The sequence below is a fragment of the Triturus cristatus genome, chromosome 7 (genome assembly GCF_964204655.1).
Source record: "Triturus cristatus chromosome 7, aTriCri1.1, whole genome shotgun sequence".
NCBI classification, from domain to species: domain Eukaryota; kingdom Metazoa; phylum Chordata; class Amphibia; order Caudata; family Salamandridae; genus Triturus; species Triturus cristatus.
In genome coordinates, this window is record NC_140590.1 from 264925370 (window position 1) to 264951595 (window position 26226).

Genomic DNA, 26226 nt, shown 5'->3' on the forward strand with positions numbered 1-26226 from the left:
ATTTAATACTATTGTTATGCTATTTGAGTAGTGGTCGCTTGAGGGGTCGGTGCCAGTTATAAATTGCTTCAATCGGTTTTTTAAGGGTTGAGAGCATAAGATAAAATCGATGGTTGTAGTAGCACCTCTACCATGAAAAGTCGTCTTGAACTCTACAGCAGGACATACTAAAATGTTCGCAAATTCAAGTTCTAGTGCGAAGATACAGGTGTTTAGTGCATGACCCACTGCACTGTGGGTGAAGTGGGCCAGGGGGACATCATGCTCGTCTAAAAGCCCACAAATACCTTTGCCATGATTGTTACACAGATACACATTGAAATCCCCACCCCATACAATATGACAATTTAACTCTTGACTCATAGCTTTTTGGTCTTGTAAATACGAAGTAATTTCCGAGAGAGATTTTACACAGTCGTTGGGTGGAGAGTTATTATACATATTGATGAGATAATAACAGGAGTTATTGTCTGGAACTATTTTAAGGATTTGAAAAATTGACGAAACTGACTGAACTTCCGTGATCGTAAAAGGAATTAAATTGGAAACATAGATGGCTAAGCCGCCCTTAGGTCTCCCATGAGTGGACGGTAACGAAGGAAGGTGAAATGTTTTAAAACCCTGAATATGAATAGGGTCAATTGCCCAAGTTTCTTCTATGCAGATTAACTTAAATTTGTTAGTTACTTCCACCCAGGACTGAAGATGGATTTTCGATCTTAGGCCAGCTACATTCCAGAATATAATTGGAAGGTCCTGGGTTGATAGTAAAGTAGAATTTAGAGGCTGAGGTTCAGCAGAGGGATCTGGGAGTTGGGACAGGGGCTGGGTGGTTTTAGCAGAAAGAGGAGGGTTGGGTTTAAACTCACTGGGTTGGGGGGAAGTAGATTGTAGATTTGGGAGCGGGTCTGCGGGGGTAGCTGACATGGTGTAACACGTGACCTGGTGAGGAGAAGATGACTGCTGGTGGATCGGGGTATACTGGGGAGGGGAAGAGTCAGACTGGGTACCATACGAAGATGACGAGAAGGAGCCGGCCGCCCGAATGATCTTACAGGGGTCTTTTGGGTTAGGAAAGACGCTGTTGTAGCTGCTGTCTATCATGGGTAGAGATGGTAGTCAATCCACCATATCCAGGCAATCATATCGATTGGATAGTAGTGGACCTCTCCAGTTACTAAAGTGGCCTGGTGGTGGGTTGCTAAAGCCATACCCCGACCACTGGTTTCGGTCTCTGATTCCGCCCCAGTTTCCTACCCTCGTCCAGGACCACGGAGGGCCTGCGTTACGTCGTGTGTTAGGGGGATAGAAGTACGACAAATTATGGGTAGCTCATAATCAATCCAATGGCACAGAGTCTATGGCGTTTGCCTCTGCTGGCCTTATTACTGGAAGAAATTGATTTTTTGGTGTGATATTAAACACTGAGTAACACTTTTTGCCGTATTTTTCCTTTTGCTTTGGACAATTGATATTTCTTCTACCCTTCCTGGACAGTTTTGTTTGTCATTTTGTTAATGGTTGAATATTAAAGCCATCTGTGTCTGACAACGATGCCTGGGAGCCATATAGTAATAATGTTATCATCAATACCACCGTTTGGTCTCTATTAGGGCTATTGTGTTGATTGTTTTCCTTTGCCACATTTTGTTGCTCTGCTTTTTGCTGTTGTATTTCCGTTGCCATTGAGTTTACTATTGAAAGGGCTTGCTGTTGAATCTTTTCCTCTTGAGTGCTTTTTTTTAGAACATTTTGGGACCTCCTGGTTTCTCATCTCATTTACTATGTCTGATAGTATGACTGGCAGGGTACATCATTTATCTATTATTTGATCACATTTACAGTTGCCTTGTAGCTTTGGAGCCCTAACTGCTTGTACTATTGCAAGCTGTTGAGTTACTACTCCTATTAATACTGGAGATCTGAGTTGCTATTATGTTCATGTGATCAATCCGAAGGTCAAGTTTGTCAGACTGCATGTTTAATACGGAGATAGACGATTGTAGAATAGTTAGTAATGAGGAGTGTAAAGATGATATGTTCTCTGTATTAATTTGAGTCTTGTGCTTCTTTGGTTTGTGGGTTTCGTCTCCTACGTTATTGTTGTTCTGTTGTGCTAGTAATCTACTATGAATCTTGTATGAATGCCAAATTGATCCCTCTTTGGACTAAACGTTGTTTCAATAATTGAACTGTATTTTGAATCAATCTGAATGTGTGTTGAAGAATGGCTAGGAATTTCTATGATCGAAGAAATATCCTGAATTTTGATGTGTCGATCGAGTTTACTACGGTAACTTGATTCAATTTATATGATTGGTTTGTAGTTTCTGCTTGCAGTGCAAAGGGAACAGTTTCAAAGTTTGTCTGAGTCTCAAGAGCTAGTTCTGCGCTATCCATTATTAATGTAGAATGTAGCCTAGAGACTCGCGAATTATCTTTTTCCGATCCCTTGTTATTATTAGGTGTTACGTCATGTTCAGGCAGTTGGTTTAGGTGGCTTGCTTATCTTTATTTGGAGTTGAGTGTTGGTGGTTTAGTGTTTTAGTCTTTACCGACCGTTTCAATCCGGTAATGATATGGATTTTTTTCTGCAGATTCTGTGAATATTTGCTTGCCAAGTTCCAAGTCGTTATTGCAGTTGTTTGTGGAGTGCATCACCGCCTGGACGGTAATTTTTTTATTTCTTAACAGGTGAGTTTTTGTTTGGTTTTCATTGTCTGTTGACTCTTTTGCACTGTTTAGTTGCTCATTTTCATGCGATTTTGATAAAGTTGCTTTTTGCGGCCCAAGGGGGGGTGGGCAAACACTTTATATTTTCCGTTTGGGAGAAGATTGCTGCCATTGGGTCCTTTAAAAAAGAAAATGTATCTATGTTTTCAAATTTGGCTAATTTATCAAAATATGCTTCTAGTGGTGAAATTATTGGGCTGGACTGGCCTACAACCCCCTGCAATCTATTGAGTGCTGCCATCAACTGTGTGTCTTTTGCCATCCCTGTTGTAGTCAAATTCTTTTGGGACTTTTTATGTTGGCGTATTTTTTGGGGGGGGGGTGCTTGCCTGACCCGGCCCGATATCATCTTGCCTTTATTCCCCCTTATTGATGATGCGCCAGTGCAAAAGACACGTCCACCTGAATCACAGTGCCTGTTATTTTCTCTACTTACCTCATCTTCTTGCTTGAGGAGTCTCCTGCCGGTACTGCTATTGCTACAATCCCGTCACTCCTGATTCAGCGAGAGAGGTCTGATTACTTCATGATCCCGGTCCACTGCAGTTTCGCACCAGGCATCCCACACTGGAACATGCAAAATTTCAAAACCTGTAGGAAAAATAATCAAAGAACAACTTACCAACAGATGTCTGTCTGGATAAAAATGGAAATGAGTGCATGTGCTGAGTCCTGGTCTACTTGGATGCCTCCTGGCTCTCTGCTTCTTGACGACCTAAAACTTCTCAACTCCTAGAAGACAAAAGAAAAGTCAATCAGTGGGAAGCCAGAACATGTTATTATTTTTCAAAAAACTTTTTAAAGAAACTTTGGAACTGTCTAACAAAGAGTTATTTGCTGGATTTCTCAGCACTTGGCCACTAGAACTATTGGGACGTTCACATTTATTTAACTGTCTTGTGAAGGTTAGTCTTCTGAATGCTTTCAAATAAATGCCATTAATTACTGAATGAAATAACCAGTACAGTCATTGTGAGGTTGAAATCAGGTAATACGGGGGGCAGTAAGTTTAAGCAGTGTTGGGAATGGCCTGGATCCTTTTAGTACTTAAGAGGTAACCATGTCGCTTCATCCCCCCTTCTTTAGAAAGATTTCCAAATAAAACTCAGTCTTGAAACTAATAATTACCTCCCTGGTGGGAAAAATAGATTACTTAGGTAAGACTTGGGTAACACTTTACAAGGAGAATATAAACTAAGTAAACACAGCTTAACTTGAAGTAGTTTGTATCTGTTTCTTGCATTCAATTAGTATACACACAAACACATACCAAACACCGATGAGGGGACACCCAAACAGAAGATACAAAAGGAACGTCCACACAGATAAGTGGCCAGGCTGACTGGAGGGTGCTTCTCTCTTTCTTTCCCGCAATACCATTCCTCTTTCCCCTGGGAATTGGCCGGGTCTGAAGTGCATAACTGCATTTTGGATGCAACAGTCTTTTGGAGAAGTTGAGTATCATCGTGTTTGACATCACCTTGATCCTACAGGATTGTACAAACCATCAGATCAGTGCTCATTTGTTACAACGGGTGTGTCCACCCTGCCTTCTTCTATATTTTTTTTAATTAATTTTCATGACACAGGGATCAAGTCTTTGATTCCTATACTGCCTCCCACAATATATTGCTCAGGTTCTACACAACCAGTTAGGATTGATTAGTCCTCTTTAAAATGCCCATTCACAGCATTTATTGACATCTTGCGCCCAGATATCACTAACTTTTGAACTTCATTTTTCAAAAACAACTGAATGGATTTACACTAGATTACAAAAATCACGCTTTCTGAGTCTAGATTTCTGTCAAAATTATTGTAATTCTGCTTTGTTTTGATAATGCTTTGTAAATTCCTACGGTATTTTGCATTGGGAAAATGCTGTTTGGGACCCTCTGGTTTTCTCAGGCCCCCCCTGATGAATCACCCTTAAACTTTCTAGGAGGGCGCTGAGGTGGGTGAAACTTATTTTGGTAAGTTTCATGAAGACTCACCAAATGACGCCACTGTTATCATCGAAACAATAAACACTCTTCTAATGGAAACTCTGAAATAACCACAACTAAAACTTCACAGTGGCGACCTCCACTGTGTAATATATATATATATATATATATATATATATAGCAAAAACAAGGAGTAATTGGTAATCCCGAGGTCCGGTGCACTCACGGGGTATGTGTTGGCTATAAAACATCCGCAGACGCGTTTCTGGCTCTTGCCGTCATCAGTGCGGAAAAGCCGTCAATAAAAACATCCCCTCGCCCATCCCATCCCCTCGCCTGCCGCTGTTAGAACTATATATATCATCTATATATATATATGTATGACCTACTGGCGGTCGCCAGCAGTAGGTAGATATAGTTAGGACCTATTTTCCATAGGAAATCCGTAACATTCTATTTGGAAGAACTTTAGCACAAATAGACGAATCTTCGCGAATTTTTCTAAACTTTTGGCCGGCTGCGGTCCGCTCCTATCCTGAAAGTTTCACGGTGATTCCACAAGCGGGGGCCGAGAAAAGAGGGGGGTCCCAAAACGCATTTTCCCCATGCATTTTCCCTTAGGACCTTTAGCCGCAGCTACAGCCCAAATTGCTGAACGGAATTACACCAAATTTGGCAAAGAGGTAGTCCTCAGTTCAGACTCGTGCCTTTTGCCTAAATGGTGTGAATCCGTTCAGTAGTTCCTGAGAAAATTAGAGTTAAAAGTACATATATATCTATGGCCTCGGAGGATCCGCGCACCCTCCCGATCACGAGCTGAATCAGGAAGTGTTGGCAGCCATCTTGTGCCTCGGTAGAACCGAGGCACAAGAAAACCAACAAAAAAAAGCGCAAAACGCGCAAAACGCGAAAAGGGGGCAGGGTAGAATCACCCTGACCCCCTAGGCCTGCTCAGGGGGTCCCACAAGGACTCCCAAGGCCCAAAACAATAATTAAAAAAAATTAAAAACAGGAGGATGCGCGCTGGATACGCGCATCCTGCCGATACAACAAAAAAATCAGTTCGGGCTCCCGTGCTACATATGGTAATTTGCCCCCGGGGTGGCCAAATCCTGGGGGCATATTTAAAAATTACGTGTGGGGGGGTCCCAATCCACCCCACACTGCCCCGGGAACCGCCACCCCCCGGGGCAACTTTAAAATAGGTGTTAGCTGCTCCCCATGTGGAAAAGCAATGCCGGCTCCCGCAGGAGGCGGGAAGCCGGCTGGGACCATGGGGGGATTAGGACCCCCCACCGTCCCCAATGAGAGCCAGGCCCCGGGGATGGGGTCCCTGGGGCCATAAGTGGCCTGGGAGGGGGGCCGTGCGGCACCCCCTCCAACATTAGGAGAAAAAAAAATTAAAAAATCAATGGCTGGCCCCGGGGGATGGGGGCCTTAAAGTGACCAAAGGAGGGGGGCTACGCAGCCCCCTCCATAAAAAGATTTTAAAAGTTGGCCATGCCCCTGGCGATGGGGTCCCCGGGGCAAATTATGGCCTCGGGAGGGGTGCCACGTGGCCCCCTTCCCGATTAAAAAAATAAATAAAAGAAATTGGGGGCAGGCCCTGGGGGATGGGGTCCCCAGGGCCAATACATTAGAAAAAGAAGGGGGGCTACATAGCCCCCCTTCTGAAAAAAAAATCGGGCCGGAGGCCACGCCCCCTCCTTACCCCACTCTGCAAATACGCCCCCTGGCGCGTTTGCAGAGGGGGAACTAATTCCCCTGGAATGCTTGGGGTCCCTGGGGGCCAACTAGCCCACCCTGAACCTCCAGTATGCGCCAGGGGGCTGCGTTGCAGAGAGGTGTCATGAGGCCACGCCCCTTTTAACACCTCTCTGCAACGCAGCTCCGTGGCGCTTACTGGAGGTACCTGGTGGCCTAGTTGGCCGCCAGGGGACCTCAGGATTCAAGGGGACTTAATCTCCCAACTTAAAACGTGCCACGGGGCGCGTTTGCGCAGTGGTGAAGGTAGGGGGCAGGGCCTCAGGTGATATGTGTGCAAACACGCCCTGTGGCGCGTTTTAAGTTGGAGAATTCATTCCTGTTCAATCCAGAGGTCCCCTGGAGGCTAACTAGCCCACCAGGTACCTCCACTAAGCGCCACGGAACTGCGTTGCAGAGTGTTGTAAAAAGGGGTGTGGCCTCTGAACACCTCTCTGCAACGTAGCTCCCTGGCGCATACTGGAGGTACCTGGTGGGCTAGTTGTCATTTGAGATGTCATCAGTGATGCCACTGACCATGTCATGAAAGATGTAATATGTGACATCATCAGCAGTGGATTGCGGGCGCGCGAGATGTAGTTAGTACAACTAACTATATCAGAGGAATTTCAATGGTTTTGTTCGAGTGAAATGTCCAGCTATCTATAACACCCCTAAAACCTATTGCTTTTTCAGTGAATTTCTAAGGTTTTTTAAATGCTAATTCCTAACTATATCAGGCCTGAAACTTATGGTTTTTTCAGTGAATTTCAAAAGTTTTTTAAATGCTAATTCCTAATATATATATATATTCACTGAAAAAACAACTTTTAGACGTTTAGGTAGGTATGGTAATTAGATATTAACTTATGTTAAAAGACAGAAATTGACTGGAAAAAAACTAGGACTTTTACCAGTTATAGTTTAGTTAACTAACTATAACTTTCGTCCCCGTCAGGCACTCCTTGATGACCTCACATACTACTTTACTCAAGACATGTTAATAATGTGCTAAAAAAAGTTAAATATATATCATGCTCGTTATTTGCCATGTCTGATTATATTCAAATGATGATGTTTCATTGTGGGATTATGGGACCAGTAGTCCTTTGAGATTTCTCTACAGTGATGTGACAGCGTTACGGCTTTAAGTGACGTTAATTAGACGCAGGTGGTGTGGGCAGCACTGTTTATATCTTGGAAGCATGTGTATAATTATTTAAACTTTGTTTCTAAAGCAGACAGAATTTAACAGATTTCGATACCATGTTATCAGAACTATTTTTCCAGCACATGCAAGACAAGCAGAATTCACAATTAGACTAGGCATTCCGTGTCTACACTATGATACAAATTCAAACAGCCCATGTGACATGTCAGTGCTACGTGAGGTGGTTGACGCCTCTCACTTTGGTTAATGAACAAAAGTGGATTTAGTACACCGAACATGTTATATTTTTTATTTATTATTTTTTATTTCATGTTTATGCACATTTTGCAATGTATTTTCATGTATTAGGCAGTGTATATCATTTGAGATTTAACATGAAGTATTTTTATATTTTTACAATGTCGATGAACTTGTCACTTCATATTATATGAAAAAACATGGCGTTCACCAGATTGACAAAGGCTGTTGTTAAAGCTGAAACGCGTCTCTCTTGGCTGCCCGGTCGTGTGATGTCCATTATATTAAAGAAGCCGTATTCATGCAATCCTCGTGTGCGTGTTCTTTTTCTTTGGGAGCAGGGGTTGTGTGTGTGTGTGTGTGTGTAGGTGTGTGTGTGTGTGTATATATATATATATATATATATATTCACTGAAAAAAAACATAGGTTTCAGGCCTGATATAGTTAGGAATTAGCATTTAAAAAACCTTAGAAATTCACTGAAATCAATAGGTTTTAGGGGTGTTATAGTTAGCTGGACATTTCACTCGAGCAAAACCATTGAAATTCCTCCGCTATAGTTAGTTGTACTAACTACATCTCGCGCGCCCACAATCCACTGCTGATGATGTCACATCTATATTGATCCCCCGGGACATGGCCCTATTTTTTTTTGTTTTTGTTTTTTGGAGGGGGACTGCCTTGCCCCCCTCCTGTGGCCCCTTTTGGCCCCGGGGAACCCATCCCCCGGGGCCGTTTTTTATTTTTATTTTTTTATTATTTTTAGGAGGGAGGCCGCGTGGCCCCCCTCCCGGGCAAATACTGCTGCCATTTACTGCTGCCATAAGCATTCCTGCTCCCCTCCCACTTTGCTGACCACGTAGTTATTCATCTGCCCTTGTTTGCTGATAACAATTTCTAAAACTTGTTCTTCCTATTTCTGTTCACATGCTTACATTGCAGAAAACCGGTATAAAAGGGACGACGGTTTGTGAATTCAGTGTACTACCTCCTGCAGCACTTGAGAGTGTTGTGTGGATGTGGTCCCACTCATGCGTGATTAATAAACTTGTTATTTATTCCAACTCCAGTGCCGATCTCTATTTTGTTAGTCTTTGGACCCATGGACAAGAGGGTGACCCTGCACCAGTGTGCTCACTTTTAGGCACATTTCCACACTGGCAGACATGAAGAGTGTCCAGACAGTTCATGCGATGTTTTCCTTGGGTAATCCTGCATTTCCCTTCTATGTTTCATTCAATCTACATTGTTCGCACTGTCTCTTCTCAATTTATTGTCATTGGTGGAAGCAGGGACAATGTCACTTTCACGGTGTTGCTTGTTCGTTGAATTGTTTCCTGATAAGGGGCATGTGATCACAATGGTCCTGTCTGCTGGCGATGTTATTAAACATTCATGTTTTTTTGCTTTATTATAGTTTGCGGCGACCATTGTTGCTGTTAAAACAGCTGCTGAATTGTTACTGAGGGGTATGACCCTTTCTGGGTTGTTCCTTTCTGAGCGGTTTCTAGATGGTGTACTTGGTTTCTCAAGTTGGTTAATTTGATCTTGTTCTTCTGTACTCCTTGGTGAAGATTCTTCTTCTGAATCTTGATTGTCAGATATTGATGTCTCCAGTTGTAGATTATCTGTCTGATCCCATATGGTCAGTTTTTTGGGGGGATCTGATTTCTTTGGGAGTAGAGGTTGTTTGGCTATATTTTGCTTGCTTATATCTTTCTGGCTTTTCTTCTCCTTGTCTGAGTTAGCTATACTTTTGGACACGTTGGTTAGTACCTGCACTAATCAATCCAATGGCACAGAGTCTATGGCGTTTGCCTCTGCTGGCCTTATTACTGGAAGAAATTGATTTTTTGGTGTGATATTAAACACTGAGTAACACTTTTTGCCGTATTTTTCCTTTTGCTTTGGACAATTGATATTTCTTCTACCCTTCCTGGACAGTTTTGTTTGTCATTTTGTCAATGGTTGAATATTAAAGCCATCTGTGTCTGACAACGATGCCTGGGGGCCATATAGTAATAATTTTATCATCAATACCACCGTTTGGTCTCTATTAGGGCTATTGTGTTGATTGTTTTCCTTTGCCACATTTTGTTGCTCTGCTTTTTGCTGTTGTATTTCCGTTGCCATTGAGTTTACTATTGAAAGGGCTTGCTGTTGAATCTTTTCCTCTTGAGTGCTTTTTTTTAGAACATTTTGGGACCTCCTGGTTTCTCATCTCATTTACTATGTCTGATAGTATGACTGGCAGGGTACATCATTTATCTATTATTTGATCACATTTACAGTTGCCTTGTAGCTCTGGAGCCCTAACTGCTTGTACTATTGCAAGCTGTTGAGTTACTACTCCTATATTGGTATTAATACTGGAGATCTGAGTTGCTATTATGTTCATGTGATCAATCCGAAGGTCAAGTTTGTCAGACTGCATGTTTAATACGGAGATAGACGATTGTAGAATAGTTAGTAATGAGGAGTGTAAAGATGATATGTTCTCTGTATTAATTTGAGTCTTGTGCTTCTTTGGTTTGTGGGTTTCGTCTCCTACGTTATTGTTGTTCTGTTGTGCTAGTAATCTACTATGAATCTTGTATGAATACCAAATTGATCCCTCTTTGGACTAAACGTTGTTTCAATAATTGAACTGTATTTTGAATCAATCTGAATGTGTGTTGAAGAATGGCTAGGAATTTCTATGATCGAAGAAATATCCTGAATTTTGATGTGTCGATCGAGTTTACTACGGTAACTTGATTCAATTTATATGATTGGTTTGTAGTTTCTGCTTGCAGTGCAAAGGGAACAGTTTCAAAGTTTGTCTGAGTCTCAAGAGCTAGTTCTGCGCTATCCATTATTAATGTAGAATGTAGCCTAGAGACTCTCTAATTATCTTTTTCCGATCCCTTGTTATTATTAGGTGTTACGTCATGTTCAGGCAGTTGGTTTAGGTGGCTTGCTTATCTTTATTTGGAGTTGAGTGTTGGTGGTTTAGTGTTTTAGTCTTTACCGACCGTTTCAATCCGGTAATGATATGGATTTTTTTCTGCAGATTCTGTGAATATTTGCTTGCCAAGTTCCAAGTCGTTATTGCAGTTGTTTGCGGAGTGCATCACCGCCTGGACGGTAATTTTTTTATTTCTTAACAGGTGAGTTTTTGTTTGGTTTTCATTGTCTGTTGACTCTTTTGCACTGTTTAGTTGCTCATTTTCATGCGATTTTGATAAAGTTGCTTTTTGCGGCCCAAGGGGGGGTGGGCAAACACTTTATATTTTCCGTTTGGGAGAAGATTGCTGCCATTGGGTCCTTTAAAAAAGAAAATGTATCTATGTTTTCAAATTTGGCTAATTTATCAAAATATGCTTCTAGTGGTGAAATTATTGGGCTGGACTGGCCTACAACCCCCTGCGATCTATTGAGTGCTGCCATCAACTGTGTGTCTTTTGCCATCCCTGTTGTAGTCAAATTCTTTTGGGACTATTTATGTTGGCGTATTTTTGGGGGGGGGTGTGCTTGCCTGACCCGGCCCGATTTCATCTTGCCCTTATTCCCCCTTATTGATGATGCGCCAGTGCAAAAGACACGTCCACCTGAATCACAGTGCCTGTTATTTTCTCTACTTACCTCATCTTCTTGCTTGAGGAGTCTCCTGCCGGTACTGCTATTGCTACAATCCCGTCACTCCTGATTCAGCGAGAGAGGTCTGATTACTTCATGATCCCGGTCCACTGCAGTTTCGCACCAGGCATCCCACACTGGAACATGCAAACTTTCAAAACCTGTAGGAAAAATAATCAAAGAACAACTTACCAACAGATGTCTGTCTGGATAAAAATGGAAATGAGTGCATGTGCTGAGTCCTGGTCTACTTGGATGCCTCCTGGCTCTCTGCTTCTTGACGACCTAAAACTTCTCAACTCCTAGAAGACAAAAGAAAAGTCAATCAGTGGGAAGCCAGAACATGTTATTATTTTTCAAAAAACTTTTTAAAGAAACTTTGGAACTGTCTAACAAAAAGTTATTTGCTGGATTTCTCAGCACTTGGCCACTAGAACTATTGGGACGTTCACATTTATTTAACTGTCTTGTGAAGGTTAGTCTTCTGAATGCTTTCAAATAAATGCCATTAATTACTGAATGAAATAACCAGTACAGTAATTGTGAGGTTGAAATCAGGTAATACGGGGGGCAGTAAGTTTAAGCAGTGTTGGGAATGGCCTGGATCCTTTTAGTACTTAAGAGGTAACCATGTCGCTTCATCCCCCCTTCTTTAGAAAGATTTCCAAATAAAACTCAGTCTTGAAACTAATAATTACCTCCCTGGTGGGAAAAATAGATTACTTAGGTAAGACTTGGGTAACACTTTACAAGGAGAATATAAACTAAGTTGTTGTTGTAGTACTTTATTCGACATATAAAAATATCATAAAAGTGCAGTGCAATGTGTGATAAAAACAGTTTAAAAATATACTACAACAAGTGGCTTCAATCCATGCATAGTTAAAAACACTAAAAAACAGCATTTATATACACGTATCAATTTCACATATCCCCTGTAATTAATAGAGTGAACAATAATGGTCACAGGGTCAGGGGAGTGGGTGGTTAGCTTGACGGTGGTGCGCCTTGAGCAACCTACGTCTTAATCTCCAGGCCCATCCCAGGTATTTGGCAGTCCCACAGATTACACTAGGGACAGTAGTGTCGTAGGTCAAGATACGCAGTGCCACCCTAGCGGACCTTACACCCAGATTATTGCAAACAGGTTTAAGCCACCTTAGTCTTGGTTGCCTGTACGCCTGGCAGGCAAACATGAAGTGGCCAATAGACTCTGTGGGCGAGGCACACCCTGGGCAGCCTTTTGGGTGTGTGATGACCTTACTCCAGCGGGTTTGAAAATCATAGAGTGGGAGCGTGCCATATCTCAATTTGAGATATAGGGATCTGTCTTCAGGTGATTCAATGAGGTCCATAAAGGATTCCAGGCTGGGAGCTGGTTTTGTATCCAGGAAGTTTACAGTAAGCACACCCTCCTGATTTCTTAGGGTATCGGCCGTAACCCAATCCCAATAGATTTTTTTTTATCGTAAGTTTGGGAGGGGGAACCTGGCTCGCCCAGGCTTCTTCCAGACCAATCTTCTGCAGATGTTTTTTCAAGTTTGATACCCATGGAATCTTATGATCTGCTCCCAGATTTAGTAACTCGTCCAGGGCAGAAGCAAAGTGGTGGAGTTCAGGGGATCTTCTAATCCTTGCCCAGTATAGTATAGGGCGCAACCTTGCCATGTTACTGATGTTTTGTCTGCCGAGGTCATTACGGAGTGGAACCAGCGGGGTGGACAGGGGAAGCGAGACTAAGTCCCTAAAGAACTTGTTCTCGGATCTAAGTAGCTCTGACAGATTTTCGAAACCCCACAATTCCTCCCCGTAGAGCGCTGCAGACAGTGCCTTCCCCTCATAGACTTTAACAGCCGCCGCTATCGGCCTGCTATATGAGAGCCTCTGATGTCTCGATATTGCACCTGCAGCTCTTTTGTGGGCAAGGAGCATTTTTGAGAGGTGCGGGGCCCATTTAAGCTTGTTATTTACCCTCACTCCGAGATAATCAAAAGCGTCCACTAGCTCAAGAGATGTACCATTGAGCTTGATGTTGTTCTTGAAGTTTTTAGAGGGAGATAGCGCCATCAGTTTAGTTTTCAGCGTGTTTATTTGCAGCCCCCTGGAGTCGCAGAACTCTGAAAAGCGGGACAGCAGTCTTTGTAAGCCCATAGGGCTTTTCGAGATCAAGAGAGTGTCGTCAGCAAAGAGTAGGGTAGATATTTTTTCCCCGCACAGGGTTGGGGCATCGACCCTGTCGTCTCTCAAATAGTCTGCCACACCATTTATGTAGAGAGAAAACAGGGTCGGGGCCAAGACACAGCCCTGGCGCACACCTTTCTCGACGGAGATCCTCTCTGTGAGCTGCCCCTGTTGTCCCCACCTGACTTTAGCAAAATTGCCTACGTGGAGACGTTTCAGGAGGTCCAGAGTTAGGGGAGGGATGCCCAGGTCATGCAGTACCTGCCACAGCTGTGAGCGTGGCACCAGGTCAAAGGCTGTTTTTAAATCAATAAATGCCAAGTATAGGCTGCCTTTTTCGATGACCACGGATTTCCAGTATATAATACAGAATCTAAAGACCTGGTCAATGGTACCTACTCCCTCCCTAAAGCCTGCTTGTAGATGGCTCAGAATGCCCTCCTCGTCTATCCACTCCTTAATCCTGGTCAAGAGGACTCTGCCAACCACTTTTTGAATTACGTCGATTAAACTAATCGGTCTGTAGTTGGCAGGGTCCCCTCTATCCCCTTTCTTATAAATGGCCACCACCTCCGCCCCCTTCCAGGAGTCCGGAATTGGGCAGCCTAGAGCTAGATTTTTTAGGATCCGAAGGATGAATTCTGCCCAGAGATCTTTTTCATGGAGCAGTAGATCGCCTGGGAGACCATCGGGGCCAGCTGCCTTTCCCGGGGCAATTGTATTAATTGCAGAAAGGACCTCATTTAGGCCAAAGACGGGCTCTAATTCCAGATGTTCCGAATGCTCCCATGCCGGCAACTGCTCCTCATGGCCCTCTCTTTCCCTGGATGAATAAAGGTTAGAGAAATGTGAATGCCACTGGGACCCCGTTATATGATTCGGGATTGGATCTGCCCCGCCCCTGGTACTGATGTTTATAAGATTCCAGAAGGAGGATGAATCTTTTAGTAGGGCTGCGACCTTTAAATCCTGCCAGAGGGATTCGTCCCACAGACGCTTTGCCTTTCTTATGGTGGTATAATACATTTCCCGGGCATTGGTGATAGCTAGCTGATCCTTGGATTTAATGGCTCTAGATAGAGTCTGTCTCATAGCCCTACAATCTTGTGAGAACCAGGGGTTTTCTGTTTTTGGGGGATGCCGCTTTTGATCCCCCTTTTCCTGAGTCACAAAGAAATTCCCAACCTGTGCTACCGTCCGATGATAGACTTCTAAGAAGTCATTATGGGGGAGAGTCTTCGAGAGACAGCCTGTGGGCAAGTCCTGAGCTACAATGCCTTCTTCGACTATGCTTCTGATTTTACACAGGTCCCTCTCTCGCTTTACCACCTTAGGCCACTTCAGGCGTCTGTTACAATTGGTGGGGGCAACCTCTCTAGCCCCGGGCCTCTGAATAGTTGAGAGTTCAATAGAAGTAGTAACCAGCCCTCGCCTCAATTGCATAAATAAGGGATTGTGATCGCTCTCGGACCTATCAACCACTTCCATATCACTGAGGTCTGGCCAAAGCTCTGTGCTCAACAAGATATAATCAATGCGTGAGGGGGCGCCAGTTCTTGTGAATGTGGGGGCACCCGAGCCATCAGAAAGGGTTCGTCCATTTGTGGCCCTCAAGTTGAACTCCAGAGCGAGAGCATTAATTTGTACAGCTCTCTTTGACCATTTTTTCAGTGGTGGAAGAGTTAGTTTGGGGATACCCTGCTTGGAGTCTATATCGCCAATACCCAGAATGTCATCGCTGCTCAGGGGCTCAAAAGTGCAGTTTAGATCCCCGGCGACTATGACACCCGCCTTGGGGGAGATTGCTGAGAGTTCAAACTAAGTAAACACAGCTTAACTTGAAGTAGTTTGTATCTGTTTCTTGCATTCAATTAGTATACACACAAACACATACAAAACACCGATGAGGGGACACCCAAACAGAAGATACAAAAGGAACGTCCACACAGATAAGTGGCCAGGCTGACTGGAGGGTGCTTCTCTCTTTCTTTCCCGCAATACCATTCCTCTTTCCCCTGGGAATTGGCCGGGTCTGAAGTGCATAACTGCATTTTGGATGCAACAGTCTTTTGGAGAAGTTGAGTATCATCGTGTTTGACATCACCTTGATCCTACAGGATTGTACAAACCATCAGATCAGTGCTCATTTGTTACAACGGGTGTGTCCACCCTGCCTTCTTCTATATTTTTTTTAATTAATTTTCATGACACAGGGATCATGTCTTTGATTCCTATACTGCCTCCCACAATATATTGCTCAGGTTGTACACAACCAGTTAGGATTGATTAGTCCTCTTTAAAATGCCCATTCACAGCATTTATTGACATCTTGCGCCCAGATATCACTAACTTTTGAACTTCATTTTTCAAAAACAACTGAATGGATTTACACTAGATTACAAAAATCACGCTTTCTGAGTCTAGATTTCTGTCAAAATTATTGTAATTCTGCTTTGTTTTGATAATGCTTTGTAAATTCCTACGGTATTTTGCATTGGGAAAATGCTGTTTGGGACCCTCTGGTTTTCTCAGGCCCCCCCTGATGAATCACCCGTAAACTTTCTAGGAGGGCGCTGAGGTGGGTGAAACTTATTTTGGTAAGTTTCATGAAGACTCACCAAATGACGCCACTGTTATCATCGAAACAATAAACACTCTTCTAATGGAAACTCTGACATAACCACAACTAAAACTTCACAGTGGCGACCTCCACTGTGTAATATATATATATATATATATATATATATATATATATATATATATATATATATATAGCAAAAACAAGGAGTAATTGGTAATCCCGAGGTCCGGTGCACTCACGGGGTATGTGTTGGCTATAAAACATCCGCAGACGCGTTTCTGGCTCTTGCCGTCATCAGTGCGGAAAAGCCGTCAATAAAAACATCCCCTCGCCCATCCCATCCCCTCGCCTGCCGCTGTTAGAACTATATATATCATCTATATATATATATGTATGACCTACTGGCGGTCGCCAGCAGTAGGTAGATATAGTTAGGACCTATTTTCCATAGGAAATCCGTAACATTCTATTTGGAAGAACTTTAGCCCTGTGGCGCGTTTTAAGTTGGAGAATTCATTCCTGTTCAATCCAGAGGTCCCCTGGAGGCTAACTAGCCCACCAGGTACCTCCACTAAGCGCCACGGAACTGCGTTGCAGAGTGTTGTAAAAAGGGGTGTGGCCTCTGAACACCTCTCTGCAACGTAGCTCCCTGGCGCATACTGGAGGTACCTGGTGGGCTAGTTGTCATTTGAGATGTCATCAGTGATGTCACTGACCATGTAATATGTGACATCATCAGCAGTGGATTGCGGGCGCGCGAGATGTAGTTAGCACAACTAACTATATCAGAGGAATTTCAATGGTTTTGTTCGAGTGATATGTCCAGCTATCTATAACACCCCTAAAACCTATTGCTTTTTCAGTGAATTTCTAAGGTTTTTTAAATGCTAATTCCTAACTATATCAGGCCTGAAACTTATGGTTTTTTCAGTGAATTTCAAAAGTTTTTTAAATGCTAATTCCTAATATATATATATATTCACTGAAAAAACAACTTTTAGACGTTTAGGTAGGTATGGTAATTAGATATTAACTTATGTTAAAAGACAGAAATTGACTGGAAAAAAACTAGGACTTTTACCAGTTATAGTTTAGTTAACTAACTATAACTTTCGTCCCCGTCAGGCACTCCTTGATGACCTCACATACTACTTTACTCAAGACATGTTAATAATGTGCTAAAAAAAGTTAAATATATATCATGCTCGTTATTTGCCATGTCTGATTATATTCAAATGATGATGTTTCATTGTGGGATTATGGGACCAGTAGTCCTTTGAGATTTCTCTACAGTGATGTGACAGCGTTACGGCTTTAAGTGACGTTAACTAGACGCAGGTGGTGTGGGCAGCACTGTTTATATCTTGGAAGCATGTGTATAATTATTTAAACTTTGTTTCTAAAGCAGACAGAATTTAACAGATTTCGATACCATGTTATCAGAACTATTTTTCCAGCACATGCAAGGCAAGCAGAATTCACAATTAGACTAGGCATTCCGTGTCTACACTATGATACAAATTCAAACAGCCCATGTGACATGTCAGTGCTACGTGAGGTGGTTGACGCCTCTCACTTTGGTTAATGAACAAAAGTGGATTTAGTCACCGAACATGTTATATTTTTTATTTATTATTTTTTATTTCATGTTTATGCACATTTTGCAATGTATTTTCATGTATTAGGCAGTGTATATCATTTGAGATTTAACATGAAGTATTTTTATATTTTTACAATGTCGATGAACTTGTCACTTCATATTAAATGAAAAAACATGGCGTTCACCAGATTGACAAAGGCTGTTGTTAAAGCTGAAACGCGTCTCTCTTGGCTGCCCGGTCGTGTGATGTCCATTATATTAAAGAAGCCGTATTCATGCAATCCTCGTGTGCGTGTTCTTTTCCTTTGGGAGCAGGGGTTGTGTGTGTGTGTGTAGGTGTGTGTGTGTGTGTGTATATATATATATATATATATTCACTGAAAAAAAACATAGGTTTCAGGCCTGATATAGTTAGGAATTAGCATTTAAAAAACTTTAGAAATTCACTGAAATCAATAGGTTTTAGGGGTGTTATAGTTAGCTGGACATTTCACTCGAGCAAAACCATTGAAATTCCTCCGCTATAGTTAGTTGTACTAACTACATCTCGCGCGCCCGCAGTCCACTGCTGATGATGTCACATATTACATCATTCATGACATGGTCAGTGACATCACTGATGACATCTCAAATGACATTACTGATGACATCACTGATGACATCATCCAGTGAATGTGGTTTGGTTCGTTATTTAAATATGTATTATATATATATAGCAATTTGCATTGAAGAATGAGTGGATATATAAACATAAATATCTGGATGAAGGATTTAGTAGCAATGTGATTGACTGTTTACTTGACTAATTTATAGTGTCTCACTAAATATATTGGATAGTGACTAAACTATGTGAATATCTGTATCACTTTGTCAGTTGTTGTGTAAACTGCTGCACTAGTTGGTTACTAGCTACGTGAAAGTCTATATTATTTATTGATTAGTTAACTGAGTATTTGTATGTGAGAGTGAATGTGTGTGTGGTTCAGTGGGGGGGTGTGACTGCCCAAAGATGTGTGAATAGTTGATTCAGTAGGTATCTGAAGTTAAAACTGCATGTTATAACAGTTGTTTGGGTGAGTGAATATCTTTATGGGTGTGGCGATGAGCCAATATATGTCTCAATGGTACATGTCCAACAAACTAGGAAAATAAAAGCCAGTGTATGCGTCAGTTGTTGTATATAAATAAGTATACATAAGACTCAGTTATTGTATGAGTGACTGTATGGATAAATGTATACTTGTAATAGTGTTTTTATAACACACTAAGTATGAGTTATTATCTATATGAATAGATGAAGTGGTTTTTTTATAAGTGTATAGCTAAGTAAAAGTAAGTATGATCCATTGTTTGCATAAGTGAGTAGGATGACTTCATAAGTGATTAGGATGTGTGCTGGTGTGTATTGTCGATATAGGTGTATAAGTATATTTGATAGTGTTCTATTGATCATTGACAGCATGTATGAGTGAATCTATAGGTAAGTGATTAGATGTGTGTATAGATCTAGGAATCACTGAGTGGGTGTTTAGAAACTCGGATTGGTGTGTCAATGGTTTTAAATCTGAAACTCTGTATTTTACAGTGAGTGATGAAAGGTTATACTAGTGTATGATGAGGTGTATCTGATTGTCACGTGGATGATGTCATCAGTGATGTCATCAGTGATGTCACTGACCATGTCATGAATGATGTAATATGTGACATCATCAGCAGTGGATTGCGGGCGCGTGAGATGTAGTTAGTACAACTAACTATATCGGAGGAATTTCAATGGTTTTGCTCGAGTGATATGTCCAGCTAACTAGGAAAATAAAAATCTATGAGGCCTATATGTCCCCATGTGCCCCCCCCAACGCTTATGTGCACATGCATGTAACCTATGCATTTCCCCTCCATGGCCTTTCCTATCATGAGACTTATGCTATAACGTGGCCTGCCATCATTCAGTCCCCCATGAGAGAAACGACAAATCTGTATTGAGGCCTACACGTTTTGCATCATGTTTTCCTGCACCACATAAAAACCCGTGTTTGTGGCTCAGCTAGACCCGAACAGAGGTTTCAGGCCTCAGACGTTCAGAAAGCTGCAGCTGCGTATCCTTGGCCTTACACACTTGGGCCTCAGCCAAAGGGGCCCTGTCACAAGGTGCCGAGACAGTATTGAGCACGGTTATCTGCTTACTCCTACAGAGCCGCATTCCTGCCTGGAGAAGGAGGGATCAACATAGCCCATCAGCACAGGAGAAAGCACAGCCTTTCTGTCTCTGTTTGTGAGATTGCAAAGCTCACGTCAGTGAAAAGCCCATAGCCCCCATGTAAGGCCTCTGCAGTAAATGAAGTAAATGAAGAAATAGATGCCACATCGGCTCTTGGTGATGAGCAACCTATGTCACAAATCAGTCCCTGCTCCAGACATCAGATATCAGATAAAACAAGATGTGCTGGTCGTCCTGACACTGAAGGCCTCACTCACTGAAGGCCTCACTTCCAGACTTTCCGGTTGCATAGCAACCCTTCCCCACGTCAGTTACACGTCATGCTCGAGTTGAGCACAAGTAAGGCAAAGTTCCAGTACAATTCCAGCAGATCACGCAACCCCCTCCAGGTATCCACCCACCTATGACAAATTACCCATTATCATCAAGTGGACGCCCACATGGACGCCCACCTTCACACCTACTTACACGCCCACATGCTCTTATCTCACTCTCTTTTGCTCTTTTCGTTTCCGATGTATATATACTGTACTCTGTGAATAATGTTTTGAGAATACTTTTGAGTCCCTTCCAGATCCCTTGTGGTGATGGTAATATTCTCCCTTTGACTCGAGTTATTGGAATAAAGCCCTTTTTGAACCTGATACCACAGACTCAGCCTCTTGCTTTATGCATGATCCTATTGATATTCTGAAATACATAGAGCGTAATATTTTATTTACGACATAATGGCGCCCGAACAGGGACTATTCTCTTTCCCCACACGCCGGAGATGAGGGTCCAGTTTTGCCCCCTTCCACAGCCGTGACGGACTTCAAGTGCGCACGTCGCAGGTTTTCCCGCCAACTCCCTCAGGCCAACGAAGGAGACAGACTGCGACCAGGCATCCATACGAGGCGGTGAGGAACGCAGATTGTCCTACCCAGAGCCCACCTGCGAGAGAGGTGTGTCCGAGGTTTCTGGAGATCCACCTAGGTTACGCCATTCCCCGCGCAGCGTCAAGTTTCGGAGGCCTTCGACTTCAAGTTCAAGTTCAAGTTCAAGTTCCGCTTCCCGGTGAGTTTTCTCATGGGGGTTGCAATCAAGTGCATGCAGTCAGAGTTATAGGAAATAGAGATCTCAAAGTATTCAAGGTGCACCGATATACCTGTATGAATGTTATTGTCCTAGTCAGGTTCAGTTAGGTTTGAATGTGTCAGGTTTTATGTAAGTTTGTTTTATTATAGTTTTGTTTTTACAGCGCTATTGTGATTTTTGATTTTGGCTACATTCCAACATGCCGTTATTTTCGAAACTACGTAAAATATGTACCAGAAAAGGTGTACTAGAGGAACCAGTTAACATTCCTCCTAGGGACACACCTGGACATTTCATGTACTGTAAGCATGGTTTAGATGCCGTGTTGTTCTTGGAACTATGGGTAGATTACACGAAGGATTTAGAGACAAAATATAGATGGCCTATCACGGGAACGTGGGATGCGGAAAGCATTATGAAAGTAGAGGAAGAAATATGGAAGAGAAAATCTAGACCTGCTCAGAAAGATGCCATTGAGTTGTGGCGCAAGGAGTCACATAGAAGAACAGAAAAAGAGTTCCACAAAATAGAGAGAAGTAAGCAAGAATCAGAAAAAGCCAAAGAACAGAACTTACGAGAGGAAGGGGAACGAGTAAAAAGAGAGCAGACTGAAAGAAAAATGAATACTGTCGTTGCTGGTATTTACCCCGTCCTTTCAGAGGAACTAGCAAAAGTGACTCCAGTAGAAAGACCCATTAGAGTGCCTCCGCCAGTACCCCGAAAATTAAAAACAGCATCCGACAGGTTTATTGACACCTATCTAGAGGAATCCCCACCAGCCTACGTGGACGGATCTTTCCCTGCACCACCAACGCCAGAACAGCTCCAGGAGCTCGATGACGGCGAGGAGGGGGGATCCGGGACAGCGTCAGGAGGGGTGTCGACAGTAAAAGTAGACATCCCCGAATGTATATATGATCCAGACCCAGGAAAGGGCAGGATGCTTGTGTTTTCACTACGGCTTAGAAGAGCAGTCACAGATCTGGAAAAACTACCAGATATGGATAAACATCTAAAGAAAATGTACACATTCATAAGAACAGGGGAAGGTCCTGAGAGCATAGCAGATGCTATACAAAATAGAAAAGTGGTTGTTAAGAATTACATCCTTCGCTTCCTAATTAATTGTCTGATCAGAGAAAAAGACGAAGGAAACGGGGATGTAGACCATCGTTATACTGGTTGGAGTGATCGCATAGATGCCGGTCAGCATGATAAATCAGGACAGACAGACCACATGTTGACCAAAATCCGAAAAGCAATAATAGCATCACACGAAGCAGGACCGCACGATAAAGCTGCTTTATCGTCTGATGATGAAGCAGGGGACCAAGATAAAATACAATACGTGGGCCATGACCGACGATTCGAGAAACCCAAAGGCCTGAATTACCGTAAACAGGGTACGGCTATAAAAAAGAGATTTTCCCTTGAAAATTTGTTCCAAATCACCGACAAAGCGGTGAACGAATGGTTAGGTAATGAACAGCCCTTAACCCCGACCGAACTCGAATTAGCACGATCAGCCACCCTGTGGGTATCCCAATACGATTTATATAATAACGATGTCGTAGCACAGACGTTTTTGAGCCTTCCACCGAATGAACAGCGCTTAGCTGGTGTTTACATGGTCCAACATTTAATAACGTTGTATGAAAGTCAGTACTCTGGTCCAGGTATATTGTATAGGTTGCTGGACGACATAATACTAGACAGATGGATGAACTTGGGTACTGAACTGATTAATGTCATCTTGGATCAGCGACACAAATATATAGTATATGTAACTAGATCCCTGCTTCCCGTTCCACCGCAGGTTAAAGGACAGACATACGACAAACTGAACCCCCTACGTGAGGTACATCCTGTAAAGGATGCAAACAATGAACTACAACGGGTGTATGTCTACACCCCTCTGTCCAAATTAGAGATACTGGAAATGAAAAAAATGTTGCCCTCCCATGACAAAGACCCGGGGGGTTTTCACAGGGAATTAAAAGACATTCTCCGCTTAGGGGAATATACATATGCGGACGTTCTAAAGTTATTAAAAGTACTATTGCCTGCTGGTATTTACGAGAAACTTAAAGAAAAAGACTGGGAGGTGGGAGAGAGCAAGATTAGCTGGGATGTGTTACAAAGAGAAGAAAATGCAAGAGGCCCGGGGGTTGGTCTGGGTCCCCGAGCTAAAGAATTACCTGAACTCCTTGTACAAGTTTTGCCAAGATTATTAATTACCAAGAAAGAAGACTGGGATGCTATTTCAGCTTGTAAACAGAAGCCAGACGAGGACACTAGTGATTTTTATTCTAGGTTTGAGAAATGTTTTACTATCAACAGTGGGCTTAAGCCCGGTAGTGATTCATATCCCCATCCTTCGTAAATGAGTGTGCAGTGCTGAAAAACAATATAGCGCTAGGTAAAACAAAGCCTCGTCAATATCCTCCCAAGGACAGTAACACACATCAGACATCAGATACGTTTCCACCGCCGCCACCGCCTGTCCATGCACCTGCACCAGCCCGAGCTACAACACAAATGTATGAACACGCTCAAAATAACTATCCAGAATACCAGGCATATTCATGAAGTTGCCCAGAGAGGGAATTCGACCTGCCCCTCATTCCAGTTCCTGTGGACCAAGCGGGTCCCTATGTGCATGCACGGTTACTGGGACAAAATAAAAGGTTTTTGATTGACACTGGGGCTAGTAGAACTACCATTAGTCATTCCGAGGTGCCCGGGGCACCCCTCTCGGGCTCAAAGAGTGTATCCCTGGGATTTTCGGGTAGACCTATCGTTAATGAGGTTTCAGAACCAGTCTCCTTAGGAGTTGGTCCACTGATACACACTACGGACTTACTACTTACTAAATCATGTCCGGAAAACTTGCTCGGTATAAAGACATTGAAAGAACTAGGAGCAGTAATCTGTTGCTCACCAGAAGGAGTGCGACTGTATTTACGTGATTTTAAAGGACATTTTGTAATGAAAGAAATTGACATCAGGCTCCGAGATGTACCACAGCACCTATGGGCACAAGGCCCAACTGACGTAGGTTACATGAACATTACGCCACACCAGGTCACCCTCAAGGAAGGTGTAGTGCTACCACGGATCAGACAATACAAAATACCACCTGAGGCTGAAGTAGGTTTACTAAAAATAATAGACGACCTGATTGCACAAGGGGTGGTGCTTGAGACTGATTCAAACATATGTAATTCACCGGTCCTTCCTATTCTTAAAAGAACTGACCCCAATATACCACCTGTATATAGATTAGTTGTGGACCTGCGAGAATTAAACAAATGTGTGGTACCACAGTACCCTGTGGTCCCGGACATCTCTTCGATATTGACTGCCATTGATGCGAATGCTACGTTCTTTACAGTAATAGATCTGAAGAACGCATTTTTCAGTATTCCAATACATCCGGACAGCCAATATCTTTTCGGTTTCAGTTTAAAAGGTCGCAGCTTCAGATTCACAAGAGCACCACAGGGCTTCACGGAAAGTCCTAGCATTTATAGTCAGACTCTGAAACGACAACTTGATAGTATTCATATGCCTAGCTCTACAGCACTGATACAGTATGTCGATGACATTCTCATCACTGCACGATCGGACCATGATTGTGAAGATGCTTCCCTGATGGTTTTACATTTCCTGGCTGACAAGGGGCACAAAGTGTCCCCTTCGAAGTTGCAATTCTGTGAACAGCAAGTGGCGTACCTTGGGCACTTGCTATCCAAGGAGGGTAGGAGACTGACACCTGAGCGTATACAATTAATTTCAGGTCTTTCACAGCCCACGACACAAAAGGAGGTACGTGCATTCATTGGCCTCACTTCATATTGCAGGCAGTGGATTCCCCAGTATGCTTACATAGCCAAGCCCCTAATACAGTTGACGACACAGGAGGCAGCCTCTACTAAAGTCCTCCCTTGGACACAAGAACACACTGTGGCATTTGAAGAATTAAAGAGAGCTTTATGTCAAGCACCAGTTTTAGCAATCCCTGATTACAACAAATCGTTTATGCTTTTTGTGACAGAGCGGGATGGAACAGCACTATCTGTCCTCACACAAGATCATGCAGGAAAACACAAGCCCTGTGCTTATTTTTCTAGTACATTGGACCCAGTAGCACAGGCTTTGCCTGCGTGCCTAAAATCTGTTGCAGCAACGGCCTTAGCCATAAGACAAAGTGACTCGATAGTGCTGGGCAACCCTCTGACAGTACAAGTACCGCATGCAGTAGAGGTTCTCTTGAACCGGACACAAACCCAACACCTGACGGTAGCTAGACTGACAGGCTATGAGCTGACGTTATTTCAACCACACATAGAGATCAGACGATGCAACATACTAAATCCCGCTACCCTATTGCCCTCCAATACAGAAAGCCTTTCACTACACGACTGTGTTGAAGTAATACATACCGTGACTAAACCAAGACAAGACTTGACAGATGTTGCACTTCCAGACCCCGACCTAACACTATATGTTGACGGCTCATGCATGAGGACAGGGGCGGGAGAATTAGTGGCAGCATATGCAGTGACTACTGATACTGAAATAATAGAGACTAAAAGAATAGACATATTGTCAGCACAAGCAGCAGAGCTCATCGCCCTAACACAAGCATGCATAAGAGCTGAGCACCTGAAAGTAAACATTTACACCGACTCCCAATATGCATATGGGGTAGTTCATGATTTCGGGGTGCTCTGGCGAGAAAGAGGTTTCTTGACCTCTCATGGGGCCAAGATACAGCATGGCCCCCTTATTCACGCCCTACTGGAAGCAATACATTTACCAACAGCCATAGCTATCCTAAAATGCAAAGCACATACCAGAGCCACAGATACCATTTCCCAAGGCAATGATCTGGCAGACCGAACTGCTAAACAGACAGCTCAGACCCCACTAGACATGACAAAGTCACAGGTACCATCAGTGTCCAAAGCCATGACAGTTAGGGATCCTTCCAAGGATGTACAAGACATACAGACACATGCTACTATAGACGAATTAAAGAAATGGTCGGAACAAGGAGGGGTACTGACTGATCAGGGTTGGATGACTAAGGGCAAATCCACATGGTTTCTTCCTGA

General features: G+C 43.0%; 1 long non-coding RNA gene across 1 annotated transcript in view; it reads right to left on the minus strand.

Moving 5' to 3' along the window:
* The window catches only part of LOC146809371 (uncharacterized), a 372329-nt gene that overhangs the window by 19152 nt on the left and 326951 nt on the right, over positions 1-26226 (minus strand). Inside the window, exons 4-5 of the long non-coding RNA XR_014966414.1 lie at positions 11642-11751; positions 3356-3465 (exon numbers count right to left, since the gene is read on the minus strand). This is a non-coding gene — a long non-coding RNA (uncharacterized LOC146809371). The remainder of the gene's footprint in view (positions 1-3355; positions 3466-11641; positions 11752-26226) is intronic.